This window comes from Bos indicus x Bos taurus, chromosome 18 (genome assembly GCF_003369695.1).
Source record: "Bos indicus x Bos taurus breed Angus x Brahman F1 hybrid chromosome 18, Bos_hybrid_MaternalHap_v2.0, whole genome shotgun sequence".
Classification (NCBI taxonomy): Eukaryota; Metazoa; Chordata; class Mammalia; order Artiodactyla; family Bovidae; genus Bos; species Bos indicus x Bos taurus.
In genome coordinates, this window is record NC_040093.1 from 22,944,731 (window position 1) to 22,955,438 (window position 10,708).

Below are 10,708 nucleotides of genomic sequence, written 5' to 3' on the forward strand. Positions count from 1 at the left end.
GCATCACAGACACACCCCTGCCCTTCTTCTAGGAAGTCTTCTTTTCCTGGGATGCACCAACCCCTACTGATCCTTCCCCTTTCTGAGTTATAGCAGTCATCATGCAATTTGTCACATAATTAGGTAGCTTCCTATCATTTTCTATAGTGCCATACCATGGAAATGGTATTAAGTATAAACTGTTCATTGTTGATAGCCTGATTTTGAAGAACTGAAATACTGTTTTGTCTCAGATATCTGGATTCTGATACCTGTGTTCCTTCAAACAATACACTCTGGAAGCTTTAGGAATATGACTGGGCGGTGATGGCAGCGGGGGTGTGCCAATCAGGGCAGCTGCTCCGCCAGGGAGCAACAGTGGGAGTGCCAGCAGGGAGCAGGAGCCTGGTTTGGAAGCAGCAAGTGGGAGGCGGGGGAGTGCTGGCAGTGAGTAAGCTGGCTACCGTCCCCCAGAACATCTTGCGTCTCTCCTCCGACGAATGAACAGCCTTAACTAATTATTTATCAACTATGACCGGCCGCCGGACATGATAGTTGGGGCAGTTTATTAATTCCTAAAAGTAAACAAGTTGCTCTATTGAAAAGAACACATCATCCAACATTATGCAATTCATTCATTCTTTCAAACAAGCAAAAAAACCTGAGAGGCAAAACAGACTTCGGTGCAAACACGGAAAATGGAGAATCTGGAGCAACGAGACAGAAAAGGAGTGTCGGCAAAGTCGTACCTCCATAGATGAGCTTATCCCCAAGTTACCTCATCCTACAGTCATGCTCAGAAAGAGGCTCCGAGCGGAGTTGTAAAAAAAATCCCACAACGGATACACTGTAACATGTTAGGACAGACGGCAACAAATATTTAAGTGTCAACTATGTGTGATAATTGCATGAATCCATGGAACAAAAGTTTCCCCACTAAATTACGAGCTACGCTATCTTAATGTTTGAAAAGGGAAACGACAGCGGTGCTTTTTTCCTCCATTGCTTAGAAGGACCAGCGCGTACTGGACATCCGGGGCGCTGCAGGGCACGTTGTTCAGCTCACCTCCGCAGCCCAACCCTACAGTACCAGCGGTCCCCGCCGGCAGCCGAGGGGCCGGAGAAGTTCAGTAACTCGCCCGGACTCACCCAGGAAGTGGCGTGGCCGCCGAGGCCGGAGACCACCCAGGCCCTCCCTCCGCCCGCGTGGCCAAAGCAAGAAGTCGCCCAAGAAGGCGCCCCGCCCTCGGCAAACTTGCTCTCTCCAGAGTTGCTGCCCCCGGCCCCGCATGTCGGGTGGACAGGGGGCGACCCGTCCCAAATCGGGTGCCCCAAGACACCACGAGGGGCGGGGCCGCGCCCCCAGACTGCGCGACTGAGCGGGGCGGCCAGTGGGCTTTCGGTCTTTGCGGCTGATCCGGCCGAACACCACCAGGCAAAGGCGCAGCGCCAGCCACCCGCCCGCCCGCCGGACAGTCCCAGACCGCCGAAGCCTGGCGCCCAAGCGTCCCTTCGCGCCGCCCGCGGCCCGACACGCAACCACAAACCTGGAGCCTCAGCCGTCCTCGAGCGTGGCTCGGGACCGGGAAGGAAGGCGGCGGGCCGGCCGGGGGCGCAGAGGGTCGCGGGTGGGCGGCCTCACCACGGCCTGCAACGCGCCGTGGGTACCGCCTGTACCCCGCAGCCGCGGAGCCTTGTGCAGCACCCTGGAAATGGGGGGCTGGGGGGCGTCTGCCGCCCCGGGGAGGGGGCGCGCCGGGGAGGCCGGGCCGCTGCGGCCGCGCCCATAGGTCCCGGGAGCCGTCCGTCAGCGCGGGCCCCCGCCCCCTCTCGGGACTCCCCGCCCCGTCTCGTGCGGCGCCGACCGGAAGGAAGCAGCCCACTTCCGGTCTCCAGAACGTCCTAGCGTGTGCGATACAGCTATCTCCACGGCACCCGGGACCCCGGGAAGAGCACTGGACTCGTGCTGCAGACCGCAGGGCCGGAGGCCAGCTTCCTCCACGCAGACGTCCACCACCCCGGGACCAGAGCGAGCGGTGGGGCTCGGGGGAAGAGGGCCGAGCTGCGAGGAAGGGTGGCTCGGGTCGGACCGCGGAGCCGTGGCACCTCTTCGTGCCCCAGGGGGAAGGTGGGCGGGGAGCAGAAAACTGTTCTTTCCGCCGGCGCCCGCCTGTCACCTGTGCTGGTCGATCCGGAGGGGCGGGTAAAGGGCCCGACGGACGGAAGCACTCCGACCACTCGGACTTCTCTCAGCTTCCTGGGTGGCAGGGCCTGCGCACCCCTTCCCCGGTCTTGGCAAACTCCCCAGGCCTCAGCTGTCGCTGATCTGTGCTTGGAAGTCTTTCACAGACTGCCAGTGAGAGTACCTACAGAGATAATTTCGTATCTCTATAGATGCCCTTTTTTGGGGGCAGCGAGCAGTATCTTCTTCCCAATTTTCTCTTCTAGAAAACAGTATGTTCCTCTTTTTACTCTCCTGTGTTACTCGAGTGTCTCCAAACTGGTGTCAGCTTTTTGGGGGGCTTTTACTCTTCTGTCTACGTAAATATCTTTCTTAATCACACTGCGATGAACAGTAGGTAAAGCCTTTGTCAGCAGATTCTCAGAGCACATGTTAATTCATTTTTGTTAAATGGTCTTATAGGTCCTCCACCTGTGAAAAGGCTGCCCATCTGTTTAATTCCAGGAATTACTTCAGCCAGGTGCCTTTCCTAGTTACCTCTGTTTAATATTTTTCTCCTCCTTTGTGTGTCTGTTGCTGTTAATAACACACATTCTGTGAGTATGGATTGAGGTAACTGCTGGGTTGTTTTAATAAAACTAAATGTCAGCTGTTTTTTTCAGATGGTGTTTGTCATGTTTCAACATGATTGTTGGTGTCTTTACTTCATGGTGTGGACCTGCGAACAGGGACTGTGTATTTATAATCCGCCTATTTCACCTTAAGATGCAGTAGTAAAATACATTTGTATGCTTAATAAATACATATGTGAGTTGATTCCTCATTAAATAGGGATTCCCCCCTTCTTTCTTATATAGGATTTTTTTCTTATTAATAAATTTTCGTGAGTCTGTTGTGAAACATGTATCTTTTGAGTAAAGGAAATACTGTTTGTTAGCAGCTGCTTGTTGTTTTAATATGAAATGGTTTTACTAAACAAGATACAGCTTTGAGAGAAACAGACACCCACTGCAGAGAGTAAGTCTTGGTAATAAATAAGTTAATTAAGAATGAATTCTTCATTCTGATACAGCAGTTGTGGCTGTGGGGGTGATGGGTAATGAGTGGTAGACCTTAGCCCCCGCTGAGCTCTGGTCATGGACTGTGACCGCAGAGGTGAGCACTTCTTGTTTGCATTATGTTTTGAAACAACAGTGGACTCTGGCTTTTCCTTTGTTGGGGTCAGCAACAGTTAAGTTGTGCTGAAACAGGTCAACTCAAAAAGTATGGTCTGGAAACCTGCGTCATCATGGGCAGCTTGTTGGAAATTATCAGAGTCTCTCCACGCCTATTGAATCATAATCTGTAGGGGTCAGGGACTGAGAATCTGTAGAAGTTCTCCATGTGAGTCTGTGTTCAGCAAAGTTTGAGACCCATATCAGGACCTTGCTATTCAAAATGTGATCTGTGGACCAGCGGTGTTGGCATTACCTAGGACCTTAGAAATGCTGGATCTCCAGCTCTCCCCAAGACCTGCTGAATCAGAAACCTGCATTTTAGTATAATCCTCAACTTGCATGTACGTCACACTGAGAAGCACTGCACCAGAAGTCATTAATGCTGTTCACATCTTTCCCATAAAAGCATCTTGCCTGGACCAATGGAGAGAGCGCTCTACTCCACCGGCTTTCTTCCCATGCACGACGTCTGTTCAGTTTTTAAGTTGTTTGGCTTAGTAGTGTGAACACTCTGGACCACTCCTGTTTTCTGCGGCAATAGACTCTCCTGGTATTCCTTCTTTGTCTTGTTCAGTCTGTTAAGTCATGTCCGACTCTTTGCAACCCCATGGACTGCAGCAACCCAGGGTTCCCTGTCCTTCAGGGTCTCCTGGAGTTCACTCAAACTCATGTCCGTAGCGTCGGTGGTACCGTCCAACCGTCTCATCCCCTGTTACCCCCTCCTCCTGTCCTCAATCTTTTCCACCATCAGGGACTTTTCCAATGAGTTGGATCTTTGAATCAGGTGGCCAAAGTATTGGAGCTTCAGCTTCAGCATCAGTCCTTCCAGTGAATACTCAGGTTTGATTTCTGGCATTCCTTTTCAGTCTTTTGTAAGCTCCTTTTCCTCTCTGGCTCATGTCTCCAGTTTCCAGTGATATTGTGGTGACTCATAAGTTTTTATGTCAAGGCATAGCTCCTCACCTTCAGGTCCCATATGTTCAGTGCCTGTTGGAAATTTCCATGTGTACAAAGCACCTCAAACTCACCTTGTTTAAAATTAAACTTTCTCTAATCCCCCAAACTACTTTTCCTCCCACATACCCCCATGTACCTAATTGCCAGTAACCTAGAAAACAAACTTTATTTCTCCCTGTTGTGTAGCACAAATACCTAGTCAAATACTGAGTCCCATCGGGTTTATTCCTAAATATCTCAGACCTTGCCCAACTTTTCTCCCTCGCTTGAGCCAGTACTGTAATCCAAGGTACTATCTTTCTGTCTGGATCATTTCAGTAACCTGCTGACAGATCGCCTTGCCTCTGGTTCCTGGTCCCTGGCTTTGTCCACTCAATCCACCCTCCAACCCTCCATATAATAACCAAACTGATCTTACTAAGACATAAATCTTTTGGTGGCTTACTGGCTTTCTATAAAAATCAAGCTCCTTAACAAGTTTCTAAGTACTGCCATGAATCAGGCTCCATTTACCTCTCCAGCCTCATCTCTACTTCCTGTTCATAAATTTCCAAGTATTTATAAGTGGTCTCCTTGCCTGACTTATCTACTATTCAGCCTTTAAATTTCAGCTTAAATGATCCTTGCTGCTTGGTATTTATATACTCCCCTCTCACTGAATACAGCTGTTCTATGTGATGCGTAGGATATGGTGGAAGTGACACTGTGGGATTTCTGAGTCCAGGTCATAAAAGACATCCCAGTGTTAGCTTAGTCTCTCCGGGACTGTTCAACTATAGGGCCACCAGCCCCTGTGTTGAGAGGACATTCACACAGCCTGTAGTGAAGGCCCCATGGGCAGCACCTGGCCTCTGACCAACAACCAGCCTGCTGTGTGAGTGAGCCACCTCAGAGCAAGACCTGCCAGGTCCAGGCCCTCCGTGCCACTCCCAAATATCTGATGGTGAGAATAGTAAATGTTTATTTTTGATATAGCTGAAGGGATTTGGGGGTAGTTTTGTTACACCATGATGGCTAATCAATACAGTAGTCATCCTCCATATGGATATATTATCCATTATATCATATGGATATGATATATTTATCATCATTTAATATTTCCCTGTAATTTGACATTTACATGATTTCTAGCTCTATCCTATTACAAGTAATGCTATAGAGAATATCCTTATATAATTTTTTAGGATATATTTCTAGAATTATAATTGGTAGAACTCATATTTTCAATTAGGATAAACATTGGCAAACTACATTCCAAAAAGGTTAAAACCTCTGTGACTTTACACTTGCACCAGTGTGCGTTATGGTGCTTATTTCTCCCATGTCCTTGGCAACAATGGCTGTTTTTCATCTTTGCCAATCTTAGGTGACAAATGATATATCACTTTAGATGTATTGCTGAGGTGGAGATAGTTATATCGGGAGATTATTGACTTTGTATTGCTTTTTTCTGTGATTTATCTTTTCATGTTCTTCAACCAGTCGTCGATTTACTCTTTATGTCCCAGGATTATTTGTAGATTGTGGATATTAATTTTTGTCATTAACATGCAGATCTCCTCCCAGTGTTGTGTGCTTCATACTGTGTGTTAACTGTGCACTGATTTTCCATTTTATGTCGTCAAACCTATCCTCTTCCCTTTATAGCTTCTGGGTTTTTTGCTATGCTTAGGAAAACTTTCACCATCCCAAGACTGTAAAATTTTTAAAATACTTTTTACTAGTTTTTAAATTATTGCATCCTTTTAATAGGAGTGATAGAGATCTGATAGTTTTTTAAATCGGAGAATCACTTGTTTCACCTTCATTCTTACTGATTTGAATTATCTGTATCACATACTAATTCTTGTATGTATATGGCCTGTTTGTAAACACCTGTTTAAATGATTCTAAAAAAGAGCTAGTGTGCAACAGTTCTGCATAGTGTATTATTATTATTTTACAATAGGTCCTTGCAAGGAGATCAAACCAGTCAATCCTAAAGGAAGTCAGTCCTGAATATTCACTGAAGGACTGATGCTAAAGCTGAAACTCCAATCCTTTGGCCACATGATGCAAAGAACTGACTCACTGGAAAAGACCTTGATGCTGGGGAAGACTGAAGGCAGGAGGAGGAGGGGATGACAGAGGATAAGATGGTTGGATGGCATCACCGACTCAATGGACCTGAGTTTGAGCAAGCTCGGGGAATTGGTGATGGACAGGGAAGCCTGGAGTGCTGCAGTCCATAGGGTTGCAAAGAGTCAGACATGACTGAGCGACTGAATTGAACTCACTGATTATCTGTTTTAAATATAGTAGTGTGTACATGTCAATCCCAAACTACTTATCTATCCTCCCCTCCACATTTCACCCCTGGTAACCATAAATTCATTTTCTAAGTCTGTGAGTCTGTTTCTGTTTTGTAAATAAGATCGTTTGTAACATTAAAAAAACCATACTGTATATAAGTGATATGATATTTGTGTGTCTCTGTCTGATTTACTTCACTTAATATGATAATCTCCAGGTCCATCCATGTTGTGAAAAATGTCATTGTTTCATTCTTTTTACTGGCTGAGTAATATTCCATTGCACGTACGTACCACATCTTTATTCATTCATCTGTCAGTGGACATTTGGGTTGCCTCCGTGTCTTGGCTGTTGTAAATAGTGCTGCAGTGAACACTGGCGTGCATGTATCCTTTTGAATCATGTTTTCCTCCAGATATATGCCCAGGAGTGGGATTGCTGCATCATATGGTAGCTCTATTGGCAGGTTCAGTCAAACAGTTCAGTCACTCAGTCGTGTCTGACTCTTGGCGACACCATGGACTGCAGCACACCAGGCTTCCCTGTCCATCACCAACTCCCAGAGCCTACTCAAAACGCAAGTCCATCACATCGGTGATGCCATCCAACCATCTCATCCTGTGTCACCCCCTGCTCCTCCTGCCTTCAATCTTTCCCAGCATCAGGGTCTTTTCCAATGAGCCAGTTCTATGCATCAGGTAGCCAAAGTACTGGAGCTTCAGCTTCAGTCTTTCCAATGAATATTCAGGACTAATTTCCTTTAGGATGGACTGGTTGGATCTCCTTGCAGTCCAGAGGACTCTCCAGAGTCTTCTCCAACACCACAGTTCAAAAGCATCAACTCTTCGGTGCTCAGCTTTCTTTATAGGCCAACTCTCACATCCATACATGACTACTGGAAAAACCATAGTTTTGACTAGACAGACCTTTGTTGGTAAAGTAATGTCTCTGCTTTTTAATATGCTGTCTATGCTGACATAGGATTAATTTCCAAAATATACAAGCAGCTCATACAACTCAATGCCAGAAAAACAAACAACCCAATAAAAAAGTGGGAAAAAGACTTAGACATTTCTCCAAAGAAGACATACAGATGGCTAACAGACACATGAAAAGATGCTCAACATCACTCATTATTAGAGAAATGCAAGTTAAAACTACAATGAGATACCACCTCACTCCAATCAGAATGGCCATCATCAAAAAGTCTGCAGACAAGAAATGCTGGAGAGGGTGTGGAGAAAAGGGAACGCTCTTTCACTGTTGGTGTGAATGTAAATTGATAGAGCCACTGTGGAAGACAGTATGGAGATTCCTTAAAAAGCTATGAATAAAACCACAATATGACCCAGCAACCTCTCTCCTAGGCATATACTCTGTGGAAACCAAAATTGAAAAAGACACATGTATCCCATTGTTCATTGCAGCACTATTTAGAATAGCTAGAACATAGAAGCAACCTAGATGTCCATTGACAGATGAATGGATAAAGAAGTTGTGGTACATATATACAACGGAATATTACTCAGCCGTAAAAAGGAACACATTTGAGTCAGTTCTGATGAGGTGGATGAACCTAGAACCTATTACACAGAGTGAAGTGAGTCAGAAAGATAAATATCATATTCTAATGCATATATACAGAATCTAGAATAATGGTACTGAATAATTTATTTACAGGGCAGCAGTGGAGAAACAGACATAGAGAACAGACTTATGGACATGGGGAGAGGGGAGCAGAGGGTGAGATGTATGGAGAGAGTAACATGGAATGTTACATTTCCCATTGCCAATGGGAATTTTCTGTATGGCTCAGGAAACTCAAAACAGGGGCTCTGTATCAACCTAGACGGGTTGGATGGGGTGGGAGATGGGAGGGAGGTTCAAAAGGGGGGGATATGTGTATACCTATGGTTGATTCATGTTGAGGTTTGACAGAAAACAAAATTCTGTAAAGCAATTATCCTTCAATAAAAAAATAAAACACCCCCCCCCACACACAAAGTAATAAAAGAGCAGTGGTCTCCAAACTTTGATCTCACAACTTAAATAACAAATTTTGTCCTGTCTCTGTGTGTATACACACATATTGTTTATATAAATGTATAGCTATAATACAGATAAATATATGTGTGTATGTATATATTGTTTAGTCACTAAGTCATGTCTGACTCTTGTGACCCCATGGACTGTAGCCCACCAGGCTCCTCTGTCCATGGGATTTAATACTGCAGTGGGTTGCCACTTCCTTCTCTGGAGGATCATTCCAAACCAGGGATCAAACCTGTGTCTCCTTCACTGGCAGGGGGATTCTTTACCACTGAGCCACCAGGGGAGCCTGTGTATGTCTGTGTACATATATACACACACAGACACACACTACATATGTATATGGAAATGCTAGTATGTTCTTCTGGCATCCCATGTGTGGTTTTACATACTGCTCGTGTATGACCCATGTCATAGACCTCAGAGATCAGCTGTGTCTACCGCATTCTTTCAAACCTGATTTGGCATACGTCATCTTAAGCACCCCATGCTGAGTCCTAAGGAGGACTTCAGTGCTCAGAGATCATTCCGGAGTCGCACAGGAATCAACGTTACCCCCAAGTCCTCCTCCCTCAGTACTCCCTCTCCTTCTCACCCTCCACCCCCATTTAAAATATTTGGTTCCTTGCTAAGAGTAGGCATTAGGTAATATCATTCATAACTTTTTCTCTCTTCCTTTGATCAACTGGACTTGTGATGGTTTAAACAGTGAAACTTATAGGCAGATTAGCATAGGTGCATGGTTATCCAAGGACTCTACTATTTACACATTGTGAGTGTTCTTTTATTTTCCTCAATACCTGCTACTCTTCTTACCCCCACTCTGTGTTAGTTTCCACCTACACCTTTCTTTTCTGATTCTGTGGTTAGATTAACTATTGGACTTGTGTATTTTCGAATGAGGAAACAAAATGCTAGTGCTTTATCACTCAAGCTCTAGGCCAAATGTGATGATTCCTAGATGTTGGCTTTTCAAATCCACAGATGAGTGGCCTTGGCTAGGCTTTCCAGTTTGTTCTCCTAGACTGCACTAGTATCATTCCCTGCAAAACAGGGTGTACACAACAGTGTCTGGAGACCCTAGAAGCAGGTATTTCTGGCTTCAGTATTTTTTTTTAATAGGAAGAAGTAGGACTTTTAGCCATAAATGTATGTGTTTCTAAAACCCTCAAATTCAGATATTTTATCATTTCCTTTTTGTATATATTTTATTAGTTCCAGGTTTCTGATGGGTTCAGAATGTGTCCAAGTATATATTATTTATTTATTGACTGTGCTGTGGCTTACTTGCCCCATGCAAACTCTTAGTTGCAGCACGTGGGAGTTAATTCCCTGACTAGGGATCAGACCCAGGCCCCCTGCATTGGGAATAAGGAGTGTCAGCCACTGGACCACCAAGTCCCCCTAAAATATTTTTTAACCAACCCACACAATGGAATTGATGATTGGTTGTTGGAAGGGATCTTGCTTTAGGGATACACGCCTTAGTCACCTGGAGCCCAGAAAAAAGATCTGGCCAAATATTTGCCCATAGGCATTATACCAGGGAACTTTGACCACATACTTGTTTAAACATGCCACTTAAGAGAATCAGCATTAGAAATACCACTGATGAGAGCAGCAGTAGAGTAGAAAGCAGGTAAGCAGGGTTAGTTACAATACAGTGGCTGTAATAACGGAGTCGGATTCCAGAGAAAACAAAGGTGGTGGTGTGGTTGCTGTTGCTGTTGAGTTGCTAAGTCCTGCGTGATTCTCTTTTGACCCCACGGACTGTGGTCTGCCAGGCTCCTCTGTCCATGGGATTTCCCAAGCAAGAATACTGGAGTGGGTTGCATTTCCTTCTATCATTTCTTAAATTATGGCTAATCTAGCACTGGGTTGAATTTTCACTAACACTTATCCAATCCTGGTCCCCAAACCTTCCTGAGTCCACCCATGGATGTTGATAAACTTGCTTAAGAATTCAGAGGACTGACTGCATCTCATCAGACCTGAAAGCTGCTAGGATTTAAATGACCTCCATAGCTGTGTG

General features: G+C 45.4%; 1 protein-coding gene across 2 annotated transcripts in view; it reads right to left on the reverse strand.

Moving 5' to 3' along the window:
- DPY19L3 (dpy-19 like C-mannosyltransferase 3) overlaps positions 1–1,774 on the reverse strand; it is a 74,788-nt gene extending 73,014 nt beyond the window's left edge. The window contains exon 1 of one of the 2 annotated variants that reach the window (XM_027516022.1): positions 1,527–1,774. The gene's annotated coding sequence lies outside the window, so the exon portion shown is untranslated. The remainder of the gene's footprint in view (positions 1–1,526) is intronic. The other variant, XM_027516023.1, reaches the window with a different exon arrangement.
- Between the last annotated feature and the right edge of the window lie 8,934 nt (positions 1,775–10,708).